The sequence below is a fragment of the Quercus lobata genome, chromosome 6, assembly GCF_001633185.2.
Source record: "Quercus lobata isolate SW786 chromosome 6, ValleyOak3.0 Primary Assembly, whole genome shotgun sequence".
NCBI lineage: Eukaryota > Viridiplantae > Streptophyta > Magnoliopsida > Fagales > Fagaceae > Quercus > Quercus lobata.
The window spans coordinates 858,400-876,200 of NC_044909.1; the positions used below are offsets into that span (position 1 = coordinate 858,400).

The window sequence follows — 17,801 nt, forward strand, 5'->3', positions numbered from 1 at the left end:
GTAATGTGTGTCTCCACTGACACACACCTTCACTAATCAAAACACGCCATGTGGCGAGTTGTGGCGTCGATACGACACCGTATAGCTTGGGTTCCTCAAACGATGTCGCTTTTTTTTTTTTTTTTTTGGGGGGTCTAAATTAAATTAGACGGTATCGTTTTTATTTTCTGAAAATGCAGACGTTGATACGACATAGTTTTAACTTTTAAGGTTGGGGCCACCAAATCATTGGTCATACTCAATATATAAAGCGCGTTGCAGCCTCGAACTCGATCAGCCTCTTCGATCTTTCTTTTTCTTTAAATTTCTAGCTAGCTAGCAGTTGCACAGTTTGGATACATATGTGAATATATATATATATGCATATATATATATATATAACATACGTCTCCGACTTCCAAATCCTCATGGATCCTTTTCTGCTAAGTAGGTTTCTAAATTGGGCTTTGGATGTGCTAGACTATCGGGACTATATAACACTGCTCTCTCTCATGAAGATGGGTGTTCAGTTATTGAGGAAGCATTTGATAGGGGCATCACTTTCTTTGATACATCAGATCTTTATGGCCATAATCATAATCATAATGAAATCATGGTTGGAAAGGTAATTATTTAATATTTCTTTATTTTTTTTTTTGAAATTTTAATCAGAATTATGACATTAAATGACCATTTTTCATTAGTGTGCGATTGTGACAGCGGATTAAACACAAAAAATAAAATACTTTTATTCCAAGAAAAATAGCATATGAGTGCTTGAGTTATAACCTCTAATTTTATATAAGAACATATAGATAAATCCTAATTCGTATTAAGTACGAATTTAGGAAAAAAATGTAAATTTGAGAAAATCACATAAATTGATACCACTTACCCTAAGAAACATTATAAAATCCACAATACTCAATTTTGAGTTCTAAAACAAAAATGATAAAAAAAAAAAAAAAGGAATAAAAATTTCATAAATTACAAATTTGTTAAATCTAATGAAGGAATTTGGGAAAAAAAAAACTGAAATCATTTCCATGAGTTTTGCTCTCACATTATTTCTTTTCAGGTTGCCAAATTCCATGCAATTCTATCGTTAGTGTTTGGAGTTTCTATTACTACCTTTCATGACCCACACTTGTATTGGGATTAATGATAGCCCCCTTGATCAAACCAATACCAAATGTTTCGATTATTCAAATGCTTATTGTTATATTCAATGCATCCTTTACTCACTTTCACAAAGGAGGTTTATGGAGAAGTTGCTTGAGTTGTTGGGCATGAGCAAGGCAAAACTGGTAAAAACATCAATCACATATCGCTTGTTGTTGTCTTCTGAACAATCCCAAAGTTGGAAAAGGAAAAGAAGATGATGGATCGAGTTCCTTATGTGAGCCTTGTTGGGCACTTAATCTTTGCTATGGTGTGTACTAGACCGGATATTGCTTAATCGGTTGGTGTTCTAAATAGGTTTATGGCATATATTAATTTACAGAGAAATACGTACTAATGATGTGGCAATCGAGCGAGAATATGGACGAAGATAATTAAAACTCTGTAAGGACAATAATCATAATATTATTAAAATCAGTGACTGGTTAAGTTTATGCTTATTTCTATTGCTAGAATATTTGATTTTAGAATCAAAAGAAACGCAATACTACATAAACATGAGTAGTTTTGGTGAGAAATGCATCTCTTGTAGCGAATATCTGATGGAAAATTTACATTCTCACATTGATCGAGCGATTCACGTTTGTTATTATTATATATATTTTGCATTGTTAGGCTTTGAAACAGCTTTCTCAATAAAAAGTTCAAGTGGCAACCAAATTTGGTGTGGTCAAGTTAGAGGGGGATCAATATGGCCACTATGGCATTAGGGGCACCCCTGAATATGTACGGCAATGCTGTGAAGCTAGTCTTAAGCGACTTGACATTGACTACATCGATCTCTACTATCCACATCGCATTGACATTATAGAGCCAATTGAGGATACTATAAGCATCCAAACATTTTTTTTTGTCCTCTTAAAATCTAGTGACACAAAATTTTTATACTAATATTTTTGCTAATTACTAACATGGTATGTTATAATTGATGCATAATAAAAGAGATGTTAGTAATGAGCCTATGTAAATTTTATTTTTTTATTTTTTATTTTTTTTATACAAGATAGAAATTCTACTCTAGCCTAATCTAAGTGTATATGTGCGGTGATAAATGTTGAAATTAATTGTGTTCCTAGTATTGCTCTTTACTTATTAGCTAGGCTGATAAGCACTATCCATTAATTAAACGTACCTATTGTTCAATCCTGATTAATGCTTCTTTGTTTAACTTTTATGCAAGGAAGATCGGGGAGCTTAAGAAGCTGGTGGAGGGGGGAAAGATAAAATATATTGGGTTGTCAGAAGCTAGTGTAGACACCATAAGGAGAGCCCACGCAGTTCACCCCATTACTGCCTTACAAATTGAGTATTCTCTTTGGGTCCGTGATATTGAAGATGAAATCATTCATTCCAGTTTGCCGGTTCGTTAATATCTACCTATTTAGTGTGCACATTTTTAATCCCAATATATAAGTTTGTATACATATGTGAAATACTTCAATCTTCATGATATTACAATTCATCTGCATTATATAGCTACCTGAGGAATATTACAAAATCGGACTAAACATTTTTCTTAAAAAAGAAGAAGAAAGAATTTAGGATGTCATAATATATTGTTAAGTTGTGGAGCAGCTGAGCAGGCACGAGATACAACTATGCAAGCCTTCAATTACACATACACATGAACATTGACCCAAAAATTCGGTCCAACAAGTGAAATAAATTAAAAATATTAAAATAATGCCCACAAATGCCAAGTCATTTTTTATAAACAAAAAATTAATTTATAAATTTTAACTAAATGAAAAAAAAGGAAAAAACTGAAATAAAAATAAAAACCCAGAAAAGTAAGAAAATTCAAAAACCAAAAGAAGAACAAGAACAAGAACAAACCTAGAAAACCCAAAGAATACAAACCCAGAAAATTAAACTCTGAGCACCCAAAATTTTCAAAACCCAAAGAATACAAACCCAGAAAAATAACACAAACCTAGAAATTTTTATTTTTATTTCAGCTACAGCTTCCAACGCTTTGTTGCTTGTAATCTCCTCCGGTTTCGTACGATTCTTCCCACACATCATCAACAACACAACCAAACAGATTAACAACACCACAAACCCTCCCACGCTTCCTCCGATTATCTTTATCAGTTTCGTACACTTCGACGACAACAACGCCGTTTTGTTTGGCGACGAAGGAGGTGTACCAGCTGGACCTTGACTTTGATGAAAATAATTAGTAATATTTTTAATCTGTTCTCCGCACAGATTTACGTTACCTGAAAATGACGACGTATTGAAACGAACCAAAGCTGGAGCTAATGGGATCTCACTGGAGAGATTGTTATTGGACACATTGAAGAACCGGAGACTGGTTTGGTTAAACGGAGGAAGTGAACCTGTCAAATTATTGTCCTACAAATACAATGTGTATAGTCGCCGGAGTCTAAGGAGTGAGGTCGGGATCTGACCGAAGATCTGGTTTCTGGCGAGGACGACGATTTTTAAGCGGTGAAGACTGGAGATTGAGTCAGGGAAGTTATCGAAGAAGTTGTTGAAGTTGAGGAAGAGAGATTTGAGGTTGAGGAGGCCAGAGAGGTCTGGGATTGGGTGGAGAGAGTTTCCTTTGAGGCTAAGGACTCTAAGTTGGCCTAATTGGTTTATGAATTTTCTTACTTTTCTGGGTTTTTATTTTTATTTCAGTTTTTTCCTCTTTTTTTTTTTTTTTTTTTTTTTTCATTTAGTTAAAATTTATAAATTAATTTTTTGTTTATAAAAAATGACGTGACATTTGTGGGTATTATTTTAATATTTTTAATTTATTCCGTTTGCTAGCTGTGTAATTTTCATCTCTGACTATGAAGCACGGGTGCGTTTCGGGACTCGGGTGCGGGTGCGGGTGCGGGACTCGGCAATTTTTGAAAAAGTAGGGTGCGGGTGCGGCGGGACTCGGCGATTAAAAAATTATTAAAAATATTTTTATTTATATTTTCTATATATTTTTACTATTAAAATATTCTTAAAAAACACATTAATATACTTGATTCACAAAACAAAGAAAGAATAAGGCAAGAAACGCATCTGAGGCCAGAATTTCGGCCTCTCCGGCGATTTTCACGGCCGATTTCGGCCTGTTTCGGCCGATTCGGCCTGTTTCGGCCGTATCGGCCGTATCGGTCGCCGGCCGATATGGCCGATACGGCCGATACGGACCGATTCGGCCCGATTTCGGCCGAGTCGTCCCGATTTCGGCCGCGTCGGCGCCGATTTTGGCCGCGTCGGCCCGCGTCGGCCCGAGTCGGGATCCGCCACGTGGCGCGACGCGGCACGACGCGGGACGGACGCGCGGTCTGCGGCGTCCCTCCCGCGTCGCCGCGTCCCGCCGCGTCGGACGCGAGTGCGCTGGCCTGGGAGCCGCGTCCGTGCATCCTTGATCTCTGATATAACGTCAGGGACAAAAACGAGACGCGTTTTTTAGAATAGGGACTAAAATCGGTGAAAAAAAAAGTTAGGAACCAAAGTGGGAATCGCGTGAAAATGTATGGACTAAAATTGGTTTTATCCCTTATATAAATTGACTATTATACCCTTGTTACATAATATGTAAGAAATAGATTTATTTTTACTCATTAAATAATATAAAATTTACCATATCATATATATAATCCTTACTCATGGTGAAAGTGGCGTTGGAAAAACGAATGAAAAAAAAAAAAATTTTTGAATGTCATACAAAACCAAAAAATCAACAAGAAACAATAGATGAATGAGGAATATAATGAGGGCAAGAAACAATAGATCACGTTGAAAAAAAATAAATAAATAAAAGAGAAGAGAACCTGTGGACGTTGGGTGTGATTTGAAGGTAAAGATGAGAGAAGAGGCAAAAAAGTGATTGTGGGCAAAAGGCATCAGGTGGGTAGGTGAGAAGGTCTTGAATGAGGGTAGGTGGGATGGCATTATGGACAAAGTGCTCTTCATCAGTTTTCCAGGCTTTTCCTCCCGATTTGGGGAGACGAAATTTTTGGGTCTGGGGGAGAAAATTTTCTCTCGGATTTTCCTCTCTTTCCCAAACAGTGGAAAACACTGTTTTCCACTCTATGATTTCCATTCCCCCTAAAATCACCCCAACCAAACACAGTATTAGAGTTCTTGAGTCTCTTTCTCAAACATCAACATATATAGTCACTAGGAGATCAAAGGATGTGGGAAACCATGCTAATAAAAGTGTCATTTTATCCTCAAGCTTTACCCCAAAATTTGATAACTAAGTATTCAACATGTAAACATGTTGAAATGCTCCAATAGATACGATCATTACTTCATTTGCAAGTCATAAAGTGCTTTTTCACAAAAAAACTTATTTGTTTGATTTTGTCTCATATAGAGACCTTTTAATTTCTTCCTGATGATGCCAAAAAAATCACCAGTTAGCCACACAGTTCCAACATGCTCGATACCAGACCTGCCCAATACAGAAAAAGACCTTACAAAGAGTACCGGTGTGGTACCAGCCAAAGACCCCCCGAAGGTTAAGTCAAAAGAGAGCTCCAACAATGTTAGAGAGTATGAGCTTTAGAGAAATTGTGCGTACCTTTTTCTTGAAGGTCTTTGGGTTTTATAGTCGCGTAGGGCCAAACTCTTTTGCTTGCAAAACAAGTCTTTTCCTTATGGGGAAGACACTCATTAATGCATGTATATTCTAGAATTCTATTCATGTTGGGATTCTACAAACCAAGGCTAATCGTGTGTCGCAAGTATTTTCCATTTAAGATTCCTTGGAGACCACATAATAATGGGCTGGATGCCACGTGGCCATTCGATCTGTACATGCCACGTCTGTCCGTGCCACCTCCATCCAGATAGCTTCGTCATGCATAATTTTGCCTCTTCAGTTGCCCCCTTCACCCTATGGGTCCGTGATCTCAGAGTGGAAGGACTCGTGGGGTGACAGTTCGATTTGGATCCTGGGAGACTTGTCAGTCTTTGACAGGCTGGCGTAAAATTATTTATGGCGTAGGGGACTTAAATTTTGACCAAGACCCTTTTAGGTGACATGGCTCGTCTATCCTCCTGTAGGTAGGAAGACTTTGAATTTTTATTAAGGCACTCGTGGGCGACTTGGTTGGTCCTTCCACCCGTAGGTAGTAGGACCTAAAATTTTCACCAAGGCACTCGTGAGTAGGGGTGTGTATGGGTCGGGTTGGGTCGGGTTGAGGGGATTTTTTGACCCAACCCACCATGGTGGGTCAAAAAAAACCCAACCCAACCCAACCCGTCACATAAGTCCAACCCAACCCAACCCAACCCACATGGGTCGGGTTGGGTCAGGTTGAACCCATGGGTTTGAAATTTTTTATTATTATTATTAAATTGAGTAAAAAAAAAATTAAAATATTAAAAAAACCTAAAAATTAGTATTAATGTAACTCCTTAAAGGCAAACAACACTAATGACTAAACAACAATATTAATTTATTAGGATTTGTGTGAATTAATTGGCTTTTATATAGGATAGAAAGAACTGACTATTTAAAAAAATTTATTAATTATATAATATATTTTATATATATTAAATTAGTATTAGTAGGAGGAACTGAGGAAATACTGCTCTACAACTGTTTTTTTTAATTATTAAATATATAATATATATTTAAATACACACACACACACACACACACACACACATATATATATAAAAAGTTCCCTACAATTGGTTTAAAAAAAATTATTAAATATAAAAATATATTTTAAATATATATTAAATATGGGTGGGTCGGGTTGGGTTTGGCGGGTTTGTAATTTTATAACCCAGACCCAACCCAACCCGCCATAATTTTTTTTTTTGTAACCCAACCCAACCCACCAAGCCTTAAAAACCGATCCAACCCGGCGGGTCGGGTTTGGTGGGTCAGTGGGTTTTCTGCACACCCCTACTCGTGAGTGACTTGGTTTGTTCGTCCACCCGTAGGTAGAAGGACTTAAATTTCAACCAAGACATTCGTGAGTGACTTGGTTTGTCCTTCCACCCGTAGGTAGAAGGACTTAAATTTGGAACCAAGGCACTTGCTGGTGGCTTGGTTAGTCCTTCCACACGTAGGTAGTAGGACTTTAAATTTCGACCAAGGCACCTGTAGGTGACTCAGTTCATCCTTCCACCCGTAGGTAGAAGGACTTAAATTTTGACCAAGACACTCGTGAGTGACTTGGTTCGTCCTTCCACCCGTAGGTAGAAGGACTTAAATTTCGTACCAAGACACTTGCTGGTGGCTTGGTTCGTCCTTCCACCCGAAGGTAGGAAGACTTAAATTTTGACTAAGGCACTCGTGAGTGACTTGGTTCATCCTTTCACCCGTAGGTAGAAGGACTTAAATTTTGTACCAAGGCACTTGTTGTGGCTTGGTTCGTCCTTCCACCCGAAGGTAGGAAGACTTAAATTTTGACCAAGGGACTCATGAGTGACTTAGTTCGTCATTCCACCCAAAGGTAGAAGGACTTAAATTTTGACCAAGACATTCGTGAGTGACTTGGTTCATCCTTCCACCCGTAGGTAGAAGGATTTAAATTTTGTACCAAGACACTTGCTGGTGGCTTGGTTAGTCCTTCCACCCGTAGGTAGTAGGATTTTAAATTTCGATTAAGGCACTCGTAAGTGACTTGGTTCGTCCTTCCACTCATAGGCAGAAGGATTTAAATTTCAACCAAGGCACTCTTAAGTGACTTGGTTCGTCCTTTCACTCGTAGGTAGAAGGACTTAAATTTTGTACCAAGGCACTTGTTGTGGCTTGGTTCGTCCTTCCACCCAAAGATAGGAAGACTTAAATTTTGACCAAGGCATTCGTGAGTGACTTGATTCGTCTTTCCATCCATAGGTAGAAGGACTTAAATTTCGACCAAGACACTCGTGAGTGACTTGGTTCATCCTTCCACTCGTAGGTAGAAGGACTTAAATTTTGTACCAAGACACTTGCTGGTGGCTTGGTTAGTCCTTCCACCTGTAGGTAGTAGGATTTTAAATTTCGATCAAGGCACCCGTAAGTGACTTGGTTCGTCCTTCCACCTGTAGGTAGAAGGACTTAAATTTTGACCAAGAAACTCGTGAGTGACTTGGTTCGTCCTTTCACCCATAGGTAGAAGGACTTAAATTTTGTACCAAGGTACTTGCTGGTGGCTTGGTTAGTCTTTTCACTCGTAGGTAGTAGAACTTTAAACTTCTACTAAGGCACCCGTAAGTGACTTGGTTCGTCCTTCCACCTGTAGGTAGAAGGACTTAAATTTTAACCGAGATACTCGTGAGTGACTTGGTTCGTCCTTCCACCCATAGGTAGAAGGACTTAAATTTTGTACCAAGGCACTTGCTGGTGGCTTGTTTAGTCCTTCCACTCGTAGGTAGTAGGACTTTAAACTTCGACCAAGGCACCCGTAAATGACTTGGTTCGTCCTTCCACCCGTAGGTAGAAGGACTTAAATTTTGACCAAGAAACTCGTGAGTGACTTAGTTCGTCCTTCAACCTATAGGTAGAAGGACTTAAATTTCGTACCAAGGCATTTACTGGTGGCTTGGTTCGTCCTTCCACCCGAAGGCAGGAAGACTTAAATTTTGACCAAGGCACCCGTGAGTGACTTGGTTCGTCCTTCCACCCATAGGTAGAAGGACTTAAATTTCGACCAAGACACTCATGAGTGACTTGGTTCATCCTTCCACCCGTAGGTAGAAGGACTTAAATTTTGTACCAAGGCACTTGCTGGTGGCTTGGTTAGTCCTTCCACCCATAGGTAGTAGGACTTTAAATTTCGACCAAGGCACCCGTAAGTGACTTGGTTCATCCTTCCAACCGTAGGTAGAAGGACTTAAATTTTGTACCAAGACACTTGCTGGTGGCTTGGTTAGTCCTTTCATCCGTAGGTAGTAAGACTTTAAACTTCGACCAAGGCACCCGTAAGTGACTTGGTTCGTCCTTCCACCCATAGGTAGAGGGACTTAAATTTTGTACCAAGGTACTTACTGGTGGCTTGGTTAGTCCTTCCATTCGTAGGTAGTAAGACTTTAAACTTCAACCAAGGCACCCGTAAGTGACTTGGTTCGTCCTTTCACCTGTAGGTAGAAGGACTTAAATTTCGATCAAGATACTCGTGAGTGACTTGGTTCGTCCTTCCACCCATAGGTAGAAGGACTTAAATTTTGTACCAAGGCACTTACTGGTGGCTTGGTTAGTCCTTCCACTCGTTGGTAGTAAGACTTAAATTTTGAATAAGAATCAGGTGCTGTTGGCATCCTTAATCGTCGGTACCCTTGGTTGTCGATCCATCCCATTGGGATGAGGATTAGGTGTCCGTCGACTTCCTTTTATAGTGTTTAGCACTGAGGTCTTTCTGCAGCGTTGGCATTTGTCGTATGCTTATACGTAGGATTGAGCATCCTTCTGCACGGTAGGCCATTGATACACTACCCTCGGGACGCGTGATGCCCGAACTTTCAACCTTCGGGATGTGTTGTAGTCCTCTATTAGTGTCCCATTCTTAAGGTATTTTGTCCGTCTACTTTGGGTCGTGGACTTGCCGACATGACTGAGTGTTACCTTGTCATCATTTTTTTTTTTTTTTGCCCGTCCCCCTTTTTTCTTTTTTTTTTTTTTTGTTCGTCCACCTTTTTCATAGGCATGCATCCATCCACTTTTTTTTTTTTTTGTTTGTTTGTCCATTTTTTTCTTGGACATATGTATCTGTCCATTTTTATTTTTTTTTGTTATGTCCATCCACCTTTTTCATGGACACGCATCCGTCCATTTCTTTTTCATGGACATGCATCCGTCCACTTTTTTTTCATGGAAATGCATGTCCACTTTTTTTCGTGGACATGCATCCGTCCCCTTTTTTTTTTTTTTTTTGTCCGTCCGCTTTTTTATTTTTTTTTCAGCGATATGCATCCGTCCCCCCTTTTTTTTTTCCTTTTTGTGTCCGTACACTTTTTTTTCATGGACATGCATCCGTCCATTTTTTTTTTTTTTTTTTTGTGTCTATCCACTTTTTGGGTTGTCATTTTTTGGTCGCGGATTTGTTGAGGTGACTTAAGTGTTACCTCTTCACCTTGTTGGTCGTTCGCTTGGGGTCATGGACTTGTTGAGGTGACTAAGTGTTACCTCGTCACCTTGTTTGTCGTCTACCTTGGGTCGGCGACTAAGTGTTACCTCATCACCTTGTTAGTCGTCCACTTGGGGTCATGGACTTGTTGAGGTGACTAAGTGTTACCTCGTCACCTTGTTAGTCGTCCACCTTGGGTCGTGGATTTGTTGAGGTAATGAAGTGTTTCCTCATTACCTTTTTGGCCGTCCACTTGGGGTCGTGGACTTATTAAGGTGACTAAGTGTTACTTCGTCACCTTGTTCGATGTCCACCTTGGGTCGTGGACTTGTTGAGGTGACTGTTACCTCGTCACCTTGTTAGTCGTCCACCTTGGGTCGTGGATTTGTTGAGGTGATTGTTACATCGTCACCTTTTTGGTCATCCACTTGGGGTCGTGGACTTGTTGAGGTGACTAAGTGTTACCTCGTCACCTTGTTAGTCGTCCACCTTAGGTCGTGGATTTGTTGAAGTGATTAAGTGTTACCTCATCACCTTTTTGGCCATCCACTTAAGGTCGTGGACTTATTGAGGTGACTAAGTGTTACCTCATCACCTTGTTGGACGTCCACCTTAGGTCGTGGACTTGTTGAGGTGACTAAGTGTTAACTCGTCACATATTTAGTCGTCCACCTTAGGTTGTGGATTTGTTGAGGTGATTAAGTGTTACCTCGTTACCTTTTTGGTCGTCCACTTAGGGTCGTGGACTTATTAAGGTGACTAAGTGTTACCTCGTCACCTTGTTGGACGTCCACCTTGGGTCGTGGACTTGTTGAGGTGACTGTTACCTCGTCAACTTGTTAGTCGTCCACCTTGGGTCATGGATTTGTTGAGGTGATTGTTACCTCGTCACCTTTTTAGTCGTCCACTTGGGGTCGTGGACTTGTTGAGGTGACTAAGTATTACCTCGTCACCTTGTTTGTCGTCCACCTTGGGTCGGCGACTAAGTGTTACCTCGTCACCTTGTTAGTCGTCCACTTGGGGTCATGGACTTGTTGAGGTGACTAAGTGTTACCTCGTCACCATGTTAGTTGTCCAACTTGGGTCGTGGATTTGTTGAGGTGATTAAGTGTTACCTTATCACCTTTTTGGCCGTCCACTTGGGGTCGTGGACTTATTGAGATGACTGAGTGTTACCTCGTCACCTTGTTGGACGTCCACCTTGGGTTGTGGACTTGTTGAGGTGACTAAGTGTTACCTCGTCATTTTGTTAGTCGTCCACCTTGGGTCGTGGGTTTGTTGAGGTGATTGTTACCTCGTCACCTTTTTGGTCGTGGACTTGTTGAGGTGACTAAGTATTACCTCGTCACCTTATTTGTCGTCCACCTTGGGTCGGCAACTAAGTGTTACCTCGTCACCTTGTTAGTCGTCCACTTGGGGTCATGGACTTGTTGAGGTGACTAAGTGTTACCTCGTCACCTTGTTAGTCGTCCACCTTGGGTCGTGGATTTGTTGAGGTGATTAAGTGTTACCTCATCACCTTTTTGGCCGTCCACTTGGGGTCATGGACTTATTGAGGTGACTAAGTGTTACCTCGTCACCTTGTTGGACGTCCACATTGGGTCGTGGACTTGTTGAGGTGATTAAGTGTTACCTCGTCACCTTGTTAGTCGTCCACCTTGGGTCGTGGATTTGTTGAGGTGATTGTTACCTTGTCACCTTTTTGGTCGTCCATATGGGGTCGTGGACTTATTGAGGTGACTAAGTGTTACCTTGTCACCTTGTTGGACGTCCACCTTGGGTCGTGGACTTGTTGAGGTGACTTAAGTGTTACCTCTTCACCTTGTTGGTTGTCCACTTGGGGTAATGGACTTGTTGAGGTGATTAAGTGTGGCGACCGTCCACCCATAATCGACTTTGGTCATGCGTCTACCTATAGGTGACTTAGCATAGTGACTGTCCACCTGATGCGTTGTACAAATATTCCTCGTCTATTACCCCCCTTCCATGTTTGCCTTCGCTACTTGAGTTGATCATCTCTCAGATTGTTCGTCACCTTGGCAACTTTGATGATCGGTACTACCTCGGAGATATTGTAGAAGAGTAGGCGGTATTGGTTCGCCTTTTTTTTTAAGTGCAAGTAGAGTAAATATTCTTCAGGCATTCGGTATTCTAAGGATGACGTAGCTTCTGCCCTTCAAGTCTCTCTTGTAGGGTGGTTGTCGTCTAAAAGGCGCCTTTTTCGTGGAGAATTTGTCTTTCCTTCTCTTTGGCCAATCGTTCGTCGTCCTACAGTATTGTAGTCGTCAGTTTTCTCTTCTATTTGCTGTTCCCTTCTGTAATATTTCGAAGGGGTGGATAGTGATTATGACCACTTCTACGTTGATCGTGCGATAAGACTTGATGTTCTTACGGATGCTTAATTTGCACTTCCAATGCTTGGTTTTGTAGCATAAGAGTTTTATTTTGTTGAGTAAGTCGCTCGATCGCAGCCGAGTTTGGACCGTACGACCTTTTGTCTCAGGGATAAAGCAATGACTGATTACTCGTATTTCCCACAGACAGCGCCAAATGATGATGCCAAAAAAATCACCAGTTAGCCACACGGTTCCAACATGCTCGATACCAGACCTGGCCAACACAGAAAAAGAACTTACAAAGAGTACCGGTGTGGTATCAGCCAAAGACCCCCCGAAGGTTAAGTTAAAAGAGAGCTCCAACAATGTTAGAGAGTATGAGCTTTAGAGAAATTGTGCGTACCTTTTTCTTGAGGGTCTTTGGGTTTTTATAGTCGCGTAGGGCCAGACTCTTTTGCTTGCGGAACAAGTTTTTTCCTTATGGGGAAGATACTCATTAATGCGTGTATATTCTAGAATTCTATTCATGTTGGGATTTTACAAACCAAGGCTAATCATGTGTCGCAAGTATTTTCCATTTAAGGTTCCTTGGAGACCACATAATAATGGGCTGGATGCCACGTGGCCATTCGGTCTGTACATGCCAAGTCTGTTCGTGCCACCTCCATCTAGATAGCTTCGTCATGCATAATTTTTCCTCTTCACTTCCAAATCCGTTCGTTATGCTTTTTATACTTTTAGGATGTTATGAATGAGCACACCATGTACGTTGAGACAAATTGTATTGGCTGCATTCTCATTCATCTCTTCTTGGTCTTCGTCACTCATTTTTTCTGCCTTAAGGTATTTCTAACTCCTTGTAAGATTAAGAGGTCATTTATTCACCTTTACCAAAAAGAAAAATTTTCCTTACCACAAAATTTCTCTACTCTATGCTTGATGCTTATCATCATTACTATAATCTAATTATCTAAAAGATTTAATCTTATCCATGCTTTGATAGTAATTGTTGTGCAACTAGCACCCACAAAATTCAAACTAGTCATAGTGAAGACTTTTTTTTTTTTTTTTTGGGTTAGTGACTCAATATTTATAGTAAAGACAAAAATAATTATTAAGCACACTTCCAAAAACAAAACAAAAAAAAACACCAAAGTTTCCATGATTTGGCAAGCCTATGTCCACTGACAATAATAAGGTTAAATTTTTTTCCTTTTTTTGGGCATCAAAGGTTAAAGTTTAACTGTATATAAAATTAGGAGATAATAACAGTGGCACAAAAACCCTCTTTAGAAACCCAAACTGCCATTCAGCAAAAAAAGAAAAAGAAAAAAAAGAAACCCAAACTGCTAAACCTCAAATGCACTAAATGTACAACTTTAAAGATGCATCTAAATTTACACCTAATTTCACAATTTAATTTCACAACATATTTAAGCATAGACTAATGATTAGTGCACTGTAATTCCACTTTTTCATTAGATGATTTCAAGTATAAATATTATAATCTAATCACAAGTTAGTACTCAAAAATATTAAATTATTAAGTGTGGATTTGGGCGTGTAGTGGACCGGTTCTAGCTAGTTACTATTTTGTATTCACTATTCAGTAAAAAATCCATGACCTGAGCGACTTCAAAAATCCTTGGCTCATGTGTTACATGTGTGCCGTGTGCCTCTCCTCTCACGGACTACAATATGCTTTCAGGTAAAAAACTAGGAATTGAAAAAGAAAAGAAAAAAAGAAGAAGTCAACCTCTGCACTTTGCTAGTGGTCCATAAAAGTAGTATCAAATCCTTGAATTGCAAAACACATCCCTCAGGTGAACATGAGCTCTCCTTCCCTGTCACTCTCACAAGAAGAACAAGAAGAGCTAGCTCGCAGTAATAAAAAAGTAAAAGACGTGAAGCATGCTGGATTCAAGGAGGAAATGGGGTCAGGTCCGTCATCACCTAACCACAGTCAGGGGCCATGGAATAGATCGGCTACATTTAGAGACAAGCTTATAGGAGAGATTCCTAGTGCTTTCACGTAGGCTTTTTGCTCTGGTGAGCTCATGGAAGATGAAGTGGAATCGGATGAAGAAGCGGAGAATCTGCATGAGGGGCTTGTTACTGTCAAGTTCTCAGGTGATTTTAAGAAGCGTATCCGAATGCCATGGTCAAAAGCTCTTATTGTTAAGGTGTATGGCAGATCGGTGGGGCTTAACTTTCTACATAATAGGCTTCTTTCTTTATGGAAACCGGCTGGGAGGTTGGACTGCGTCGATTTGGAGCATGGGTTTTATCTCACTCGTTTTTCTCTAAAAGACGATTATGAAGCTGTTCTTAGAAAAGGCCCTTGGTTCATTGGGGAAAACTTCCTTTCCATTAGACCTTGGGAACCAGACTTTCGACCGGCATCGGCGAAAGTCACTTCAATAGCTGTTTGGATACGGCTAAAAGGGCTACCAATTGAATACTATAATCTTGAGGCTTTCATTCATATTGGTAAATCCATCGGTAATGTCTTGCGGGTAGATTCACACACTGCTATGGAAACGAGAGGTAGATATGCGAGGATATGTGTTCAAGTGGATGTGGATAAACCACTGCCCACTGCAGTTTTAATCGGGAAATGCGAGTAAACCATCTGTTACGAAGGCTTACAGAGCCTATGCTTTTCTTGCGGAAGAATTGGACACCGTAAAGAAAATTGCCTGTACACAATTCGAGCTGAGTCATCGCCCTCGGCGTTTGTAATGAAGGAGAATGGAACCTTAAATGACCAGCCATGCGATGAGCGTGTACCTGACAATGTGGGGCCCGAGGTTGAATCCAGCAAGATCATGCATGAGAGTGTGTGCAAGGAGGTTCAGGCAGGTATATACGGACCTTGGACTGTTGTAGCACGTAGGAAGAATGGGATTAAGTGCCAGGGTAGTGGAGGGGCCTACAATGGTATGGAAACGGTCGCCTAAAGCATGAGTTGAGAAAGAATGGGAATGAAGCAAGGTTCAGTAACGTGGTGGAGAATTTTAAGGCCAGTGATGGGTCGGCCAGAGAGTTCAAAAGGAAATTTTTGCCATCAAAGCCCAACATTGAAGCCCCTTTATCTGATGCTGGTCTAAAAGTAAGTAGCCTTGATTTTCATCAGGCCCATGTTGCTTTGGAAAGAAGCCCAAAGTTTCATGAAGCGGGCATGTGTAAGGATGGCCATTTGAGTAAAGAGGACCACATAGTTTCGGTCAAAGGTAAGAAAGCCTTTGCACGAGCTAGGGCTCATTTAGTTAATCCTCAGACCAAAGCTGGTAGCTGCCAAGCCCCTTCCCCTTCAATTCAGTCTGTTAGTCACCCTCCTCAGGCAAATCGGCATCAGTCTGATAGCACGAGCAAGCCAATTCAGGGAAGAAATTCGCTGTTGTCAACCACGCCTTGGCCGGAGGTGAGCTTTGAGTTTCAAGGGAATTATGGCGAGGAGGAGTGTGAGGGTGGAGGCTCCGGGTTTTGTGGGTCCAACAAGCTTGATGGAGGTGCCGATGGGCATATGGTGTGTAGTGAAGTCACTGGGGAGTCGGCAAGAGAGCTGGTTGGGATTGATTCAACGGCTTGTGATGTGGTGCTCATGGGAGGGGCGGATTATAGAGTTGCTGAAACAGAGGGTATGGAGCTTGAGGAAGGAGGTCATGCCTTTACCTCTTGTTGATAAGTGTCTCTCTCCAGTTAGTGCTGGTCTGATTTTCTTTGTCGTGTTTTTAATGAATTACATCATTTGAAATAGCAGGGGTGCGTTAAAACCTAATTTTCAAAGTCATGTGAAGGAGTTGGCTCGTGTTCATGATCTGGCGGTTTTTGTGGTTATGGAAACTCGTTTGGGAGGGGAGAGAGCAAAAGGCATTATAGATAGATTGCCTTTTAATGGAGCGATTCATACGGATACGATTGGTCATACGGGGGGATTATGGCTTCTTTGGAATTCAGACAAAGTAGAAGTTACTCTTATGGAAAAAACAGAGCAGGAAATTCATGTTACCATTAAGGTACGTAATTCCAATCTGTCTTGGTTATTTTCAGTTATCTATGTTAGTCCTAGGTTTGCTGAAAGGTCTATTCTGTGGAATAATCTTATAAATGTTACGGAGTTGCATAGCATGCCTTGGATTATTGCAGGGGATTTTAATGAGCCTCTCTCTAGTGCTGATAAGTTAGGAGGAAGAGATGTCAGTATCAGGAGGTCTCTCCTTCTAAAGGACTGTCTGGACCGATGTAATATGATAGACCTGGGGTTCTCAGGTTCTAGGTTTACTTGGGCCAATCGTAGAGATGCCCACATTCTCATCCAAGAAAGAATAGATAGATTTTTTGTAAATTCTAGTTGGTGCACTCTCTACCCTGAAGCTAAGGTTACCCACCTACTCGTTGTCACTCAGACCACTGTCCGGTTCTTCTGGAAACCAGGCCTTCTGAGTGGTCCAAACCTAATGTGTCCTTCAAGTTCAAGAGCTTTTGGCTTTCTAACCCCTCCTTCCCTAGGGTTGTCCAGCAAGCTTGGAGTCAAGGCCTTCACCTTCAAGATGCTATTACTAAATTTTCGCGGGATGCCTCAGAATGGAATAAAGTCCATTTTGGTAATATCTTTGCAAAAAAGAGAAGGATTATGGCCAGGTTGGATGGAATTCAGAGAAGTTTAGCTATTAGGCCGTTTCATAATCTTGTTATGTTGGAAAGGCATCTCCAAGCTGAGCTGGATTGTGTTCTCAGCCAAGAAGAGGAACTTTGGGCTTTGAAATCTAGAGTGAACTGGATGATGTTTGGTGATCATAACACTTCCTTCTACTATATCTCAACTTTGGTTCAAAGGAAGAGAAACACTATAAGTGCTATCATGTCTAACACTGGAGAATGGGTGCATGATGAGAGCGAGGTGAAGGAGGTGATCCGTAATGGGTTTGCTAAGTTGTACAGTACGTCTCTTTGTTCTGCTCCTCGTCATATTCAGTCGGATAGCACCTGGCATGCTTGTATCACTGATGAGGACCGGGACAATCTTGATGCAGAGGTTACCGATGAGGAAATTAGAGCAGGTCTTTGGTCCCTGAAAGCTTTCAAGGCTCCTGGGCCTGATGGTCTCCACGCTGGTTTTTTCCAACGGTTTTGGCTCGTAGTAGGCAGGTCTGTTATGGAGGAAGTTAAGAAGATTTTTCTGTTGAAAGAAGTTCCGGAGGTCTTAAACAGTACCCTTATTTCTCTCATTCCCAAAATTCCTGGCCTGGAAACTCTTAACAACTACTGCCCAATTAGT

General features: G+C 40.9%; 1 pseudogene; it reads left to right on the forward strand.

Moving 5' to 3' along the window:
- Nucleotides 1–48: 48 nt before the first annotated feature.
- Nucleotides 49–14,556, forward strand: LOC115994592 (annotated as a pseudogene).
- The last annotated feature ends 3,245 nt before the right edge of the window (nt 14,557–17,801 follow it).